The sequence below is a fragment of the Gigantopelta aegis genome, chromosome 12 (assembly GCF_016097555.1).
Source record: "Gigantopelta aegis isolate Gae_Host chromosome 12, Gae_host_genome, whole genome shotgun sequence".
NCBI classification, from domain to species: Eukaryota; Metazoa; Mollusca; class Gastropoda; order Neomphalida; family Peltospiridae; genus Gigantopelta; species Gigantopelta aegis.
The window spans coordinates 15,167,515-15,184,507 of record NC_054710.1 but is presented as its reverse complement, the minus strand read 5'-3'; the positions used below and the strand labels follow the sequence as shown (position 1 = coordinate 15,184,507).

Here is a 16,993-nt window from a genome sequence, read left to right as displayed (position 1 = left end):
TCATTACGGAAGATGGACATTTTAAGAATAAAAGAAAATGAAATACGTGTACTTTTAACTATGTTTGTTGTACTACAATAGTAATAAAAATGTTTTGTGAAATTGGGCCCAGAGCTGGACAGGAAAGCCATTATGTAGCAGAGTTATCTCGATGTGCGACTGGTCGTAAGATGCATCCCTCTTGAAAGAAAGAAATGTTTTATTTAACGACGCACTCAACACATTTTATTTACGGTTATATGGTTAAGGACCACACAGATTTTGAGAGGAAACCCACTGTCCCACAGGCAGGATAGCACAAACCATGGCCTTTGTTGAACCAGTTATGGATCACTGGTCGGTGCAAGTGATTTACACCTACTCATTGAGCCTTGCGGAGCACTCACTCAGGATTTGGAGTCAGTATCTGGATTAAAAATCCCATGTCTTGACTGGGATCCGAACCCAGTACCTACCAGCCTGTAGACCGATCGCCTAACCACGACGCCACCGAGGCCGGTCACATCCCTCTTGAAAGTGCTGGACGTAGCTCAGTGGTAAGCCGTTCACCTCATGCTCTATCTAGGGCTGTCCCCGTCGATGGGCAGGGTGGGACTTAGTCCAGTGGTAAAGCATTCGCTTGATGCGCGGTCGGTCTAGAATCGACCCCCGTCGATAGACCCATTGGGCTATTTCTCGTTCCGGCCAGTGCTCCACAACTGGTGTGACAAAGGCCGTGGTATGTACTATCCTGTCTGTGGGATGGTGCATATAAAAGATCCCTTGCTGCTAATCAAAAAGAGCAGCCCATGAAGTGGCGACAGCGGGTTTCCTCTCTCAATATCTGTGTGGTCCTTATCCATAGGTCTGACGTCATATAACCTTAACTAAAATGTGTTGAGTGCGTCGTTAAATAAATCATTTCCTTCCTTCCTTCCATCAGTGGGCCCATTGGACTATATTTCGTTCCGGCCAGTGCTGCACAACTGGTGTAACAAAGGCCGTGATATGTACTATCTTGTCTGTGAGATATAAAGGATCTTTTCCACCAATAGAGAAGCGCCCATGGCCTGGTGGCAGCGGACTTCCGTCCATATGTCCTACGCCGCATAAAGTTTGTTTTGTTTAATGACACCACTAGAGCACATTGATTTATTAATCATCGGCTATTGGATGTCAAACATATGGTCGTAAAGAGGAAACCCTCTACGTTTTCATTAGTAGCATGGGCTCTTTTATATGCACCGGCCCACAAGCAGGGTAGCACATACCACGGCCTTTAATATACCAGTCGTGGTGCACTGGCTGGAACAAGAACTAGTCAAATGGGCCCACCGACGGGGATCGATCCTAGACCGACCTCGCATCAGGCGTGCCCTACGCCACATAACCGTAATTAAATGTGTTGTGCATTGTTAAATAAAACATTTCTTCCTTGCTTTTTATAGAACTATTCAGGCCCCCCCCCCCCCCCCCCCCCCCCCCCACCCAACCAGTGCTCCACGGCTGGCTCCTGCTGATAGTCAACAGGGGACTATCTAATGGTAAATTGTTTTTGTCAAAATTACCAAATGTTTGACATCCAGTAGCCAATGATTAATAAAGCATTTCATTTCAACTTATTTCGTGCTTATATCCAATTAAGGTTCAAGCACGCTGTCCTGGGCACACACATCAGCTATCTGGGCTGTCTGTCCAGGACAGTAGGTTAGTGGTTAGTGAGAGAGAAGACGGTGATGTGGTCTCAGACCTACCCAATGAGTCGTTGAAATCGTTCTGGGTGGGAGCCGGTACCGGGCTGCAAACCCTGTACCTACAAGCCTTATGTCTGATGGCTTAACCACGACACCACCGAGGCCACTCAATAAATCAATGTGCTCTAGTCGTGTCGTTAAACAAAACAAACTTTTTAACTTACCTGGATATTCCACCCATCCCCCAATATTATAATAAACTGGTCCGAACATGCCAACAGCCAATGAATCATTGATCCCCTTGACTATGAAAGTATCAGTAAAAAGTTAGTTTGTTTTATTTAACGACACCACTAGAGCACATTGATTAATTAATCATCGGCTATTGGATGTCAGACATTTGGCAATTCTGACACGGAGACAGGAAAGCACATACCATGCCCTTTGACCAGTTGTGGTGCACTGGTTAAAACGAGAGAAAACCAATCAGTTCAATGGATCCACCGAGGTGATTCGATCCTGCGATGCAAGCACCTCAAGCGAGCACTCAACCGATGAAAGTATCAGTGTCGTGTTTAGATATTCAGTTCTAGAATAAAGTGACATTTTGTTTATCTATGTAAGTATCAGTATCAATAATGTTCAGATATTTAGTTATAAAGTGACATTTTGTTGGTCTGTGTAAGTATCAGTGTCAATAATGTGTAGATATTTAGCTATAAAGTGACATTTTGCCTGTGTATCAGCGTTACGTCTTTTTAATTATTTAATTATAAAATAAAGTGGCATTTTGATTGTATGTTCAAGTATTTTGTTTGTATGTTCAGACATTCAGTTCTATCAAGTCTATTTAGTGCTTTAGTGAAATTGTGTTTGTCCGTGAAATAATAAAGAATAAAGTGACATTTTTGTTTGTAAAAGTATTGGTGCTAAGTGTATTTAGAATGTCAGTTTTTAAAGCAATCTAATTAAAATTAGCTCCACTATTACATGTGGATCTAACAGCAGCCAGTTGGAGCTCATGTCCACCAATCAAAACCTTACTTGCAGAATCATGCCAGTGATTTGAAAATAATTTGAAAACATTCCGAATTATCCTGAGGGTATACGATATGTTTCATGTGAATTACGAATGCCTTAAAACATGTTTTATTTTATAAAATAAATAATTTGTAATGTAAAACTGAAGACTGATTTAGTTATAATTAATTAACCCTATTATTAAAGCCCTTCAGATCCTGAACCTCGTCTTTCTTATTTATATTAATACATATTTACTATATTCATATTTGAGGGTGAAGGTAGTCAATCTGCTTTCTCTGTAGCATACGATAAAAAATCCCCCCCCCCCCCCCCCTACAAATAAATAAATAATTTTTAATGTGAAATTGAAGACTGATAACCCATCCCGTACGTATTGGTATGGTTCGCTGTACTGCGGCCACTAAAATAGACTCGCCCGACATTTTTAGAATTTGTATGCTCCCAAATAACGTTATAAAAGACGAAGTGTGATTGGTCAATATTTAAATTATTATTTACAGACGAAATGTTACCTGGACATTGGAGACTACGCAGTGTTGTTAGCAATCTGATTAAAATTAGTTCTACTGGTCTAAATAAGGCATTCGTAATTCACATGAAACATATCGTATACCCTCAGGATAATTCGGAATGTTTTCAAATTATTTTCAAATCACTGGCATGATTCTGCAAGTAAGGTTTTGATTGGTGGACATGGGCTCCAACTGGCTGCTGTTAGATCCACATATAGTGGAGCTAATTTTAATTAGATTGTTTTTAAAGTGACATTTTGTTTGTGAAAGTATTAGTGTTAAGTGTATTTAGAATGTCAGTTTTTAAGTGACATTTTTGTTTGTGAAAGTATTAGTGTTAAGTGTATTTACAATGTCAGTTTTTAAAGTGACATTTTGTAAGTCTACGAATATTACATTGTCAACTTCGTCTTGGTATTAGTAATTTAAATGGCCATAAGTTTTCACGTTTTATATCAGACGAACCAACCTGTGGCTGTGGGCATTATATTGAAGATTCTGAGCATTATATTGAAGATTCTGAGCATTATATTGAAGATTCTGAGCATTATATTGAAGATTCTGAGCATTATATTGAAGATTCTGAGCATTATATTCGGTATTGCCCCCTATACACTGAACTTCGGAACAAAATCATGTTTCAGTATATAAATCTTGATTCCACAACAATCTTTTTTTACTTATTAAATAATACGGTGTTTTCATTTTATCATTACTTGATTGTTGCATCTGTATATTCTTATGATGTAATGGAGAGGTGTTACAGGGGGCGTAGCGTGATCTGGACCTGAAAGGGGGGGGGGGGGGGGTCGAATATGAACCAAGTGGACCTTTTTCTATTTTGTTTTTGCACCACCAGAAACTCTATATGTATACACCTGTATGTTTTAGTTCTAAAAGCGGACCATTTGCTTAATTCAGGCATGACCTGTTGACCGATCCATGACCATTACAATTTAGTAATAAATATGTTTAAAACAAGTCTACGAATGTAACAGTTTGTTTGTTTTGTTTAACGACACTGCTGGAGCACATTGATTAATTAATCATCGGCTATTGGATGTCAAACATTTGGTCATTTGACATATATCTCAGAGGAAACCCGCTACAATTGTCAGTATCAAAAGATCTTTTATATGCACAACCCCACAGACAGGGTAGCACATACCACAGCCTTTCAAAGGAAACCTGCTACATTTTTTTCCAAATGCAGCAAGGGATATTTTATATGCACTATCCCACATACAGGATAGCACATACCACGATCTTTGATATACAAGTCTTGGTGCACTGGTTGAGAAATAGCCCGATGGGCCCACCGACGTGGATCAATACCAAACCGACAGCTCATCAAGCGAGTGTTTTACCACTGGGCTACTTCCCGCTCCCAGAAATGTACCGGTGTCAAGTATTTTTACAGACGTGGTTCGAGAATAAATTAACATGTTGTTTACCTGTGCAAGTCAGGGAACCTTTTGTTCAGTATCGCTATGCAAAATATATTTTTCTGCATAAAATATTAGTGGTTGTATATTAAACAAGTTTTTGATCGTTCTAATATTTGTACTAGGTTAAATTTTATTTTATTTTCAAAAAAAAGAAGAAATTTTTTCGTACGTACGAAATTATTTGAAGACAAAATCCAGTTTGGGCTTCTTACTAATATTAAGACGACCAGAAACACATTGAATATACAGACACTGATATTCTAAACAAGAAAATTATTTAATCTATGTAAGTTTAATCGTAGAAATAGTTTATTAGTCGGAAACATCTTACAATGCAGCAAACTCAGGAATGTCCCTCTAAAGTGAATCAGATTGATTTGATTTGATTTCAACTTATTTTCGTGCTTATATCCAATTAAGGTTCAAGCACGCTGTCCTGGGCACACACCTCAGCTATCTGGCTTCCTGTCCAGGACAGTGGGTTAGTTGTTAGTTTGTTAGTGGTTAGTGAGAGAGAAGAGGGTGTAGTGGCCTTACACCTACCCATTGAGCCCTTAAGAACTCGCTCTGGGTTGGAGCCGGTACCGGACTGCGAACCCTGTACCTACCAGCCTGTAGTCCGATGGCTTAACCACTGCGCCACCGAGGCCGGTAGTGAATCAGAAAACACGGGTTCAAACTAATAATTTCTGAGATGACGAGTAGCGCCTATGACTACCCTAGTTCCGCACAAAATTTGAGTACTTTTTTTTTTACAGGTACCCCATACATATTTCAAGCACAAGGCTACTTGATACAGTGGTACAAGATGAAATAAAATTGCATACATTTTTTTTTTCCCGGATGAAACTTTTTTTTTTTTTACAACCAACACACTCACATTTATCACCAATCACAGGACTTGTGGTGCTCACTTCTCTATAAAAAGTTCACTGCACCTCAAACTTTGACCCAGCCGGAAGTTATTTGGTTTAGTACTGCCTCTAGGTTCATATTCGGTCACCCCCATCCTCGGTACACACTACGCTACGCCTCTTGATATAACTAATAGCCATTGGAGGTAGTATGTCAAAGATATGCTATAATGATGATTAAAAAATTTTTTTTTTTTTTTTTTTTTTTTTGGTGGGTGGGGTGTGGGTGGATCTTGAGAGTGTGTCAAACGCATTAACTTTTGATGTCTCTCTGTTATGCGTAAAGAAAAAGACACGGACGTTCGGGTCCTGGGCCCCGTTTCACAAAGCGATCTTAGCCCTAAGATTACCGTAAGCGCATAGCTACCCTACGGTATGCACTTAAGTTGATCTTGGGGCTAAGATCGCTTCGTGGAAGGGGGCCCTGGTCTGCGGTTATAGGTGTATGATTAGTACCAGTCGATGGAACACCGATGCTCTCAGTGCGACGGGTGCGAACACACCTCACCCCCCCCCCCCCCCCAGCTCCGCGAGAATTAGAGTTCCACCGGAAAATGTATAATGTATTTTAACGTTTACCCTAACAGATGGCTGTATTAAATACTAGTTTATTCGAAACCATTATTGGAAGCCCTCTGATATTATTTGGCTCGTCTCTGTAGAAGCTCAAATATTAATTTCAGCGTTCGGAAAATTCCGTACATATTTTTTTGCCTAAAATGGTACATGTTATTACAAGACGTCCTTATGGGTATGACCGGCCTCGGTGGCGTCATGGCAGGCCATCGGTCTACAGGCTGGTAGGTACTGGGTTCGGATCCCAGTCGAGGCATGGGATTTTTAATCCAGATACCGACTCCAAACCCTGAGTGAGTGCTCCGCAAGGCTCAATGGGTAGGTGTAAACCACTTGCACCGACCAGTGATCCATAACTGGTTCAACAAAGGCCATGGTTTGTACTATCCTGCCTGTGGGAAGCGCAAATAAAAGATCCCTTGCTGCTAATCGGAAGAGTAGCCCATGTAGTGGCGACAGCGGGTTTCCTCTTAGAATCTGTGTGGTCCTTAACCATATGTCTGATGCCATATAACCGTAAATAAAATGTGTTGAGTGCATCGTTAAATAAAACATTTCTTTCTTTCCTTATGGGTATATTCAATTGAGAACCAGTCTATCATGTAAGTAACTGTGGAGCGCTTTTGTCGACTCAAACTACGACTATCATGGGACGACCTGAGCCAAGAGCTGCCAAACCATGGACGCTTTTCTTACGAAAAAGAAACGAGGTATAATGTAACTGGTCAATACAATAAATACGTTTACGAAATATCTTGATCAACTACGATCACCCGAAAAATAATAAAATGCGCGTGCTGTAACCTCACCGTGGTGCAGGGGTGTAACATTCTCTTTGAGAATGGCCAATACAGCACAAATTGAAATTTTGAGTAAACGTCAGTATCTATCTGTGATATTTGTATTTTTGCACAATTCTTTACACTTTTTATTTAAATCTTGAATTTTTATATTGATGTTGATCATCACCTTATTTGTTTGCATTACCATATTTTGACAGCCAGTAGCCGATGTATGTTTCGTGCTGGGGTGTCGTTAAACATTCATTCATTCATTCATTCATTCTTTGTTGCGTTCAGCGAATTGCTTTTTATGTTGCATGTTGTTTAGATTGATTGATTGATTTCAACTTATCTTCGTGCTTATATCCAATTAAGGTTCAAGCACGCTGTCCTGGGCACACACCTCAGCTATCTGGGCTGCCTGTCCAGGACAGTGGGTTAGTTGTTAGTTGTTAGTTGTTAGTTTGTTAGTGGTTAGTGAGAGAGAAGAGGGTATAGTGGCCTTACACCTACCCATTGAGCCCTTAAGAACTCGCTCTGGGTTGGAGCCGGTACCGGGCTGCGAACCCTGTACCTACCAGCCTGTAGTCCGATGGCTTAACCACTACGCCACCGAGGCCTTTGTTGTTTAGAGATGAATTTATTTAACAGTTGACACTATTGAATGCGTTCTCAACTCAAACCGTGTCTGGTATGTGATTGGTACCAGTAAGCCTACCGTAAATATGTTTAACATGTCATACATTTCATTCCGTCTCGAATAAAGTCAGTGGTGGAACTTTGATTGCAATACACTTCTTGAATTAACAATCAAGGGGAGCAACTGACTTAAATATTATTCACAAAAGCGATTCCGATGCCGTCAGTACAGCAAATAGAAAACGAAAGCTATGCCCAATACCAAAATTTAAACACATTGATGGGAGTGTGTGTGTGTGTGTGTGTGTGTGTGTGTGTGTGTGTGTGTGTGTGTGTGTGTGTGTTTTACCACACGAACGTTTAGTCATTCAGTTCAAACTGAATCCTTGTCTGTTAATGATAACATTAAACCCATCATACTGCCCCACATTTTTCGTGGGGGGGGGGGGGGGGGGGGGGGGGCAGGCTGAGTTTTGCCTGAATTTAGAGGGGTTTTTTTTAAAAGCTCTAATCTGGATAACATTTATTCACATTTGCATTAAGCACTACCAAACATCTATATATGGTTGTAAACGAACCACTACGCATTTTACATAGATTACAATTAACGAGTATTAAAGTACAAAATAGAAATGTATTGTTTCACAATGTAACTAGTTCTATTCACTTATATGCTGGTCTTAGAAAAAAAATATGCGTCTCGCCCCTTGCTTAAGCCAAATATGTCAATGATCGTATCCATATTTTGAGCGATGGTTATATTGGAGTACAATCGCTCTATGTTATGAGTGCGACACTGCTCATTCGTACCTGGCTCATATAGTCGAGCACAGGTAGGTTTTCACAACGTGTCACACATTTAATGTAGTCAAAGTTTACTGCTGCTCTTGAAGTCTTATAAAAAAATGTACGCGCTACGACCGCAAAATACCTGAAATAAAATATGAAAAACCCATGACAAATAGCTCCAGAATGCACCTCCGAGCATCTACATTAAAAAAAAAAAACATTCCGGGTAAGCATGCCCCCGAATTCCCTAGACCTCTCGCGCCCTTCAGTCGCTGGATTCGGGTGCATTTGGCACCCATGATACAAATTTAGTTCCACCCAGTATCTCAACGCACCCCACCCCCCGCAAAAATGGCTGGCTACGGGCCTGTGTCATTGGTTCTTTGCTAGATTTGGTTATTATTATTTTATTATTGTTATATTTATTATTATTATTATTATTATTATTATTATTGTATTTATTATTATTATTATTAGCATGATAATGAAAACGAAACCTGTTTGGCAAAACAATAACAAACAAAAAACCCCAACAACAACAAAACAAAAAACCCCACACACTTGATTCGTTTTATTTTTTAAGGGGTGATTTTGGATTTGGCGGAATTATGAGTACGTTTGTATTACATTATGGATATATTTTTAGTGTTGATTCCGGTGTATATAAACAGCAGCTGGTTGGATTGGGGTTTTTTACTTCTTGTTCCACCAGTGCTCCACAACTGATCAAAGGCTGTGGCATGTGCTTTCCTGTCTGTGGGGAAAATGCATATAAAATATCCCTTTTCTGCTAGTGGAAACATGTAGCGGGTTTCCTCTGGTGACTAGTGTCAAAATTACCAAATATTTGACATCCAATAGCCGATGATTAATTAATCGATTTCCTCTAGTAGTGTCGTTAAACAAAAACAAACTTTAAAATGTAAACCACGTGCCCGCCCATCCCCATTTAAAAAAATATATATATTATAGTATAGTAGAGCACATTGATTTTTTATCATCAGCTATTGGACGTCAAACATATGGTCATTCTGACACTGTTTTTAGAGGAAACCCGCTGTCGCCACATAGGCTACTCTTTTTACGACAGGCAGCAAGGGATCTTTTATTTGCGCTTCCCACAGGCAGGATAGCACAAACCATGGCCTTTGTTGAACCAGTTATGGATCACTGGTCGGTGCAAGTGGTTTACACCTACCCATTGAGCCTTGGAGCACTTACTCAGGGTTTGGAGTCGGTATCTGGATTAAAAATCCATGCCTCGACTGGGATCCGAACCCAGTACCTACAGCCTGTAGGATTTAACACCGAGCCAGTTGGAACTCATGTCCACCAATGGAACTCATGTCCACCAATCAAAACCTTACTTGCAGAATCCTGCCAGTGATTTAAAAATAATTTGAAAACATTCCGAATTATCCTGAGGGTATACGACATGTTTCGTGTGATTTACGAATGCCTTAAAACATGTTTTATTTTATAAAATAAATAATTTGTAATGTAAAACTGAAGACTGATTTAGTTTAGTTTTTTTTTTATAAATAAATAAATAATTTTTAATGTAAAATTAAAGACTGATAAACCACCCCGTACGTATTGGTATGGTTCGCTGTACTGCGGCCACTAAAATAGACTCGCCCGATATTTTTAGAATTTATATGCTCCCAAATAACGTTATAAAAGGCGAAGTGTGATTGGTCAATATTTAAATTATTATTTACAGACGAAATGTTACCTGGACATTGGGGACTACGCAGTGTTATTAGTTTTAAATCACTGGCAGGATTCTGCAAGTAAGGTTTTAATTTTCGGCAATCTTCGGCTTTTAAGAACATCTAATAGGGTTATTAACTATTTTTAATAACTTGTTTATCATTCGTGGTATCCTTTAAGGTTGTCGATAATCTTCGTTATTTTTCACGAAAAATTGTAGGATAGGTTAACCAATCATCATTTACGATGACGTGTCATTAATTTTGACCAATGAGAGCCATTCCATGCATTAATGCACGGATTATGACCCAGTTTATTCACTTCTGATCGTTCAACCAAAGGTAAAACGTGTGCACGATTATTGTGTTTTTTTATGTGTAGCTTTTGAATGGTTTTTCTCTCTCACTCGTTCATTATTCCAAGTTGTTTTTAGACTTATTATGTGAGTACCGGCAATAGTAAGATATATATAACTTGTTTATTTCTTTAACGCAATGCCTTAAAATGGTAGTGTATTCAGGGCCGTAGCTAGGATTTTTTGTTTGGGGGGGAGGGGGGGGGTAATAGTCTAAAACTCCTTTTCTTTAAGTTTCTATAATGCTTTCTGAATGTTTTCATTGCCCCCATGCTAGCTACGGCCCAGGTATTTCCGTTAGTTGAAGAAAGTCACCGTCTCGCATTGCATTACCGTAAACCTTAGTTATTGTTAGGCATATTTTGTATTGACAGTTGAGAGGATTCTGAAATATTATCTAAGGAGATTATTTGAATTTCAGAGAGAGGAATGAAGGAAATGTTATTTTTATCTCGTAAATTTTCAAGTAATATATGTATGTGTGGGGATCTTGTGGTTTCACGAGTGGGGATGAATGTTTGGGTACGTTTTCGGTGTTTGCGATTGATCTTCGTTCTCTTAGCATACAAATGGTAATCCATATTGTTTCATGGGCGGGGAATTAAATGATGGTAGAGTTGTAGGAATTTTGAATAACTAGCATGTAATATGGACCTCTCAGGTATAATATCCGCCCTCATCCCCCCTAAAATTTGTTTATTATTTTTTATAAACGCTTTATATTAAGGAAAAAATAAAAAATGATTACACACTAAAAGGTAAGTATTTAAATACATCAAATAGAACCAAACAATTCTTTAACATTTCAAACCGATAATCCGAACGATGTTGTCATGTCGGCCATTTTAATTATCATACAAAGTAATACATTCCAAAAGATACTCAAGCACCATTAAGAAAAATATTCCAAAGTGATGGCACGCAACAGTTGACTGAAAACTTCCTCTTTGCTGTGTTCGAGATTAACAGTATCCCGATATCCCGGGGATACCAGAATTTAATTTTGGATACCAGACTTCAAGAACCCAGTATCCCACCGGGATGCCATATATATAATACTAAATTCTCAGGTGGGATACTAGATTTTGAAATGTTAGTATCCAACTGGGATACTGGCCAAAACATTTAATCTGGAACACTGCCTTGTTATATTTACTCCTCCACATGTATTCCGCAACACGAAGGCCAAAATTCCCACGTGTGTAGGCCTACTTGGAAGTTGTATCTTCACGCACCACCATCTGTTTTCAATTAAGTTGGTACATGCCTTGGTTATAGGAGGGCGGCCGCTCGGCATCACGCCCTTTAAAAAAAACCAATAAACGAAAAGAAAAAAGGGGGGGGGGGGGGGGGGGGTCGTTTGGTTACCATATTGATGTGTGTTGGTAGACTTTGTGAAAAGACATATTCCTTATTTCCTTATTTTGCCTACAAAAAGGTTTATAAATACGAAATACAAGCAATCTCGTCTTTTAATTGAACCGAAGATGATATCGGTCTGACATTCACGGACAGTTCGGTTTTGCTGAATCGATCAAAGTTTTAATATTATTTTTAATAAAGATTTCAAGATATACGAAAAACAATAAAGATGTTTGTAAAGTGGATCCCCTAATGTCGGATACATTTTTTGTTATTTCCATCTTCATCGAATTAATGGATCGCTGTGATAAAATATTATCGCCAGCTGATAAACTGCTTCGGCGAACATCCCTATAGTTTCGTTTTTGTAAAGGCGGTGTATATATTATTTGGCACTCAAGATAAATGATTTTAATGATAAACACTACCACTTCCGTTGTTTTTATAAGCGTTCATATCTCCCCAAAATGAAAAGTTTACAATATTTTATAAAGAACTGCTAAATAAACAGAATGACAGAAATGACAGAAAGTAAAAATCCGTTACAACGAATTATATCTGCAACTGAGGACAAAATATCAGACAATAGTTAGTGGAAGCAAAAGATAGAATGACCGTTCTGATCACGTGACACATTTGGCGCCAAATAAGTGAGAGTTGGGGTTTTTTTCAATCGGAGATTCCTGAATCCGTAAAAAAGAAAAATGTTTTCATTGCTGAAATACAATATATAACTTTTATTGTGTCTATTAAACATACAAATGGATACAGATATGGGACAAAATAGAGGCTGTTAAAAATACTGGTAAATTACGTTACGGTAACTGTCGTAAATGTATCGTACACGACGCGGCTTGTTTGTTTGATGTCCAGTGTGCAGACTGATCGTCGTTTTTTGTGTGTGAAAAAAGTGTGCATTTGGACGGAGATAGGTGCTGGAAAATAAAGGGGGGCGCACAAAAATAAAAGGAGGGCGGAGAACGTGAAAGGAGGGCGGCAAAATGGAATAGCAGGGCGGGCCGCCCCGCTTAAATGGAGCAGCGAGAACACATTGACAATGTTGGTCTGACGAATAAACATAATTAATATAATAAAGTGTAATAAATTGATTTTACATTATTAACTTTTATGTTATTCATGTAATTAATATAGGCACGTAGGAACTATTTGTATTTTTTTAATTTTTTTTTTACACATTAATGTTTGCCATTGTAAAAAAAAATTAATATAGAGTTTGTACCCAATCCGTCAGTGCCCCACCTCCCCAACTCGAGTTATTCCTATGGGCCTGTAATATCCATATACTATATTTACCTACAAAATTCTCCGAATGATTCAGTTTCATCGATGTAAATTTGTTGCAATTCTCCAATTCTGGAATAAGCCACCCACTGGTCTGATATAATTTTTGTTTTTGGTTTTATGTATTTAACAATTAAACTTAATGTTTGCATTTCTTTTTCCCCACTGAAATTAAGAAAAAATCTCTTGTTTCACGACAAATTCCACCAAATACCCACTGTCCGTCTACTTGGCGACCCCGGTTGTATTTTCTCTTGCCGAATTTTGCTTCATCTATTTCAACAGTACAACCTACCCCACTTATTATGTTTTTTTCCACTGATGCAGCACAAATTTCACGACAATAGTTGTAATAGTCAACAATAGTCTCAGGTGAAGTTTTTTTCTCTCATTTTATCTCTTCTTCGGGAATCGTTGTTTCTATTTGAGCAATTTCTATTGGATATTGCCTTGAAAAGCAGTACAAAATTAATAAACTTCTTCTTATGGAAAGGTTTGACGCCTCAAACCACGTACGTTTTCTTAAAGGCACCTGATTTTTACTTTTGTTTTTACAGATTTTTTTATTACACTGAAATCGATAATGTAACTAATTATGATTTTTCCGTTTAACCTATATTGTGTAATTGACATTTTCAATTGAGGCATCTCACAATTTTTGGTAGAAGTCTTAAATTTCGGCAAAACTTAATTGCTTCCTCCTTGGTTCTAACTTCATTACATAGTGTAAATAAATTGTAATGCTTCAACATAGGGGTATCAACACCATGGTCTATCGTAGCAGTAACAGGTTCTTCGTTGTTTTCTTCAATAGTGTTGAATGAACAAGATGGGGTGGGTTTGGTTTCGCTGCAAAACTTCTTTTGACCGCAGGGTATTTCAAAATCACTACTTGAAGAAACTAAATTGTCACTAGACGATTCCGGTAATGTTGTAGTACTTTTTAAAAACTTATTAGGTGGTATAGCATGATCGTCATCGTCACTGGATATATTTCGCTTCTTTCTATCATTACTCGTTTTACAAATGTGTCAGTTAATAGGGTGTGATAATAAATAAATCTTACTGGCCTTCGAGACAGATTTGATAACTGGTAACTTGTTTAATATTATCCCCTATGTACTACCTATTTCAAGCCCTGCTGGCATAACAACATTGCAGATTGTCCGATGGGGGTTATAAAAAAAAAGTAGTTTCTCTTTTTTTAACGACGTCACTAGAACACATTGATTTTTTTTCTTAATGGCTATTGGACGTCAAACATATGATCATTCTGACAGTTTTTTTTTAGAAGAAACAGGCTGTCGCCACATAGGCTACTCATTTACGACAGGCAGCAAGGGATCTTTTATTTGCGCTTCCCACAGGCAGGATATCACAAACCATGACTTGTTAAACCAGTTATGGATCACTGGTCGGTGCAAGTGGTTTACACCTACCCACTGAGCCTTGTACTACTCACTCAGGGTTTGGAGTCGATATCCGGATTAAAAATCCCATGCCTCGACTGGGATCCAAACCCAGTACCTACCAGCCTGTAGACCGATGGCCTGACCACGACGCCACCAAGGCCAGTTAAAGGGTCATCAGGTCACGGGGAACCGGAAGCATGGTTGCAATGCAGCATGATCAATAAATATTCCTTTCCTTTTACTGTCAATAACTGCACTGTTTTTTTTTCTTTTACAGCAAGCAAGTTCGTGTGCTTGTTAATTTTGATCCAGTGTCAGGAGTCGGTTGACAGACAACACATTCATGGAGCCAAAACGCGTTTTGAAACCAGTGAACACCAACAGTATGGAATCGGATGACAGACAGGAAATGAAAGTGACATGCGATTCAGCAAGTTCGCCCCCGTCAAGTCCAACCAAGTATGGATCAGAGTAGCAGTATTTTTGGAAACAATTTTGCTTTTGATCTACCAGTCCCGTTTAAAGGCATATTGTCACAGACCACTGACCTATTTAATGGTCTAACAAAGTATTACCTGAACAAAAATAATTTGATTTGTCCATAAATGTACTTTATTCAACCATCTTCATAACCACCATACTCCTTTTATTAATGCAGGGGAAAATATTTCAAAATCTTATGTAACCGGAAGTCGGTTCACGTGAGTTTTACTTAGGTAACCGATTGTTCAGTTACGTGAATACAGTTATCGTAACCTATAAGCTAGGCCTACCTAATCCTAAAACACTTGTGAACTACGGTTCTATGCTACTTGGTGGTTCGAATGTATTTAAAAAAAACTGATTTTTTCTTTCATTAGTGATATATGTTACTTTAAAGTTTAGAATGTAATAGTTCACCATATAACCGATTGGCAGTTCTCGTGATTTTGAAGTTGCGTAACCGACACGCGAACAGAACAACGGTTCTCATGAAATATTGTGCCCTGTTAATGACATTTTGTAAAAATAATTTTAATTATAGCAATGGTCCATAATTCAAAAACTAAAATTGCCGAGAGGGATGACATGGACTTCACTCCATCATAGTTTAGTTAAGTTGATGCGATAGCTAGATTTGGTTTCCAACAATTCATGTAATTTTTATTTATTATCCATTTTTAGAGAAATAAGGTTCTTAAATCCATGACAGTATGCCTTTAAACTACCGGTACGAATAAAACACAATGCATGGTTAAATACTTACCTCATTTTTAGATGTCAAATTCAATAAGAATTTGGATTTATTAATCATCGGCTGTTGGGTGTCAAACATTTGGTAATCTTTACAGATAGTCTTTAGAGAGGAAACCTGCTACAGTTTTCCATTAGTAGCAAGGATCTTTTATATGCACCATTCCACAGACAGGAAAACACATACCACAGCCTTTAATATACCAGAGCTTTGAGGTGCATTGGTTGGAACGAGAAATAGCCCAATGAGCCCACAGATGAGAATCGATCCTAACCATGTGTTTTATCTGTCAAACAGGAATCATGTTTTGACAAAAAAAACAACAAAAACAAACATGATTGCAATAGATGCCTTTAACAATTATTTTGTTTTGCTTGACTCTACCCACCATTTTGATCGGTGGCGTTGTGGTTAGGCCATCAGTCTACAGGCTGGTAGGTACTGGGTTCGGATCCCAGTCAAGGCATGGGATTTTTAATCCAGATACCGACTCCAAACCCTGAGTGAGTGCTCCGCAAGGCTCAATGGGTAGGTGTAAACCACTTGCACCGACCAGTGATCCATAACTGGTTCAACAAAGGCCATGGTTTGTGCTATCCTGCCTATGGGAAGCGCAAATAAAAGATTGCTCCTTTTTGTAAAATAGTAGCCTATGTGGCGACAGCAGGTTTCCTCTAAAAAAAAAAAGGTCAGAATGACCATATGTTTGACGTCCAATAGCCAATGATAAGATGAAAAATCAATGTGCCCTAGTGGCATCGTTAAATAAAACAAACTTTACTTTTAAAAATTATTTTGTTTTGTGTTGCTCGACTCTACCCACCAGTTTAGTAATTAGGTTTGTTGCTTTGACAAATGGAGAAAGCATTGCAGAGGATCAGATGGATTGTTTGGGTCACAGCATTTGAGAATTATTTTTTCACATTCTTATTCTGCATTTCATTACATAACAGTGTAAATTACTATTTGTAGAAATTGGTTACTGGCAGATTTTGACATTGGGAGACCCCTTGGAAAAGGCAAATTTGGCAATGTTTATACCTGGCTAGAGAGAAGAAAAGTAAATACATTGTGGCTCTGAAAGTAAGTATGTGTTTTATTCCGGTGTTACTTTAAAAAAAAAAAAAAAAACACACACAAAAAATATTATTTCGCCTTCATGTAAAATTACTGGCGTCGTGGCAGGCCATCGGTCTGCAGGCTGGTAGGTACTGGGTTCGGATCCCAGTCAAGGCATG

At 38.5% G+C, this 16,993-nt stretch overlaps 1 pseudogene; it reads left to right on the top strand.

The window, feature by feature from the left end:
- LOC121385855 overlaps window positions 1-16,993 on the top strand; it is a 36,163-nt pseudogene that overhangs the window by 4,891 nt on the left and 14,279 nt on the right.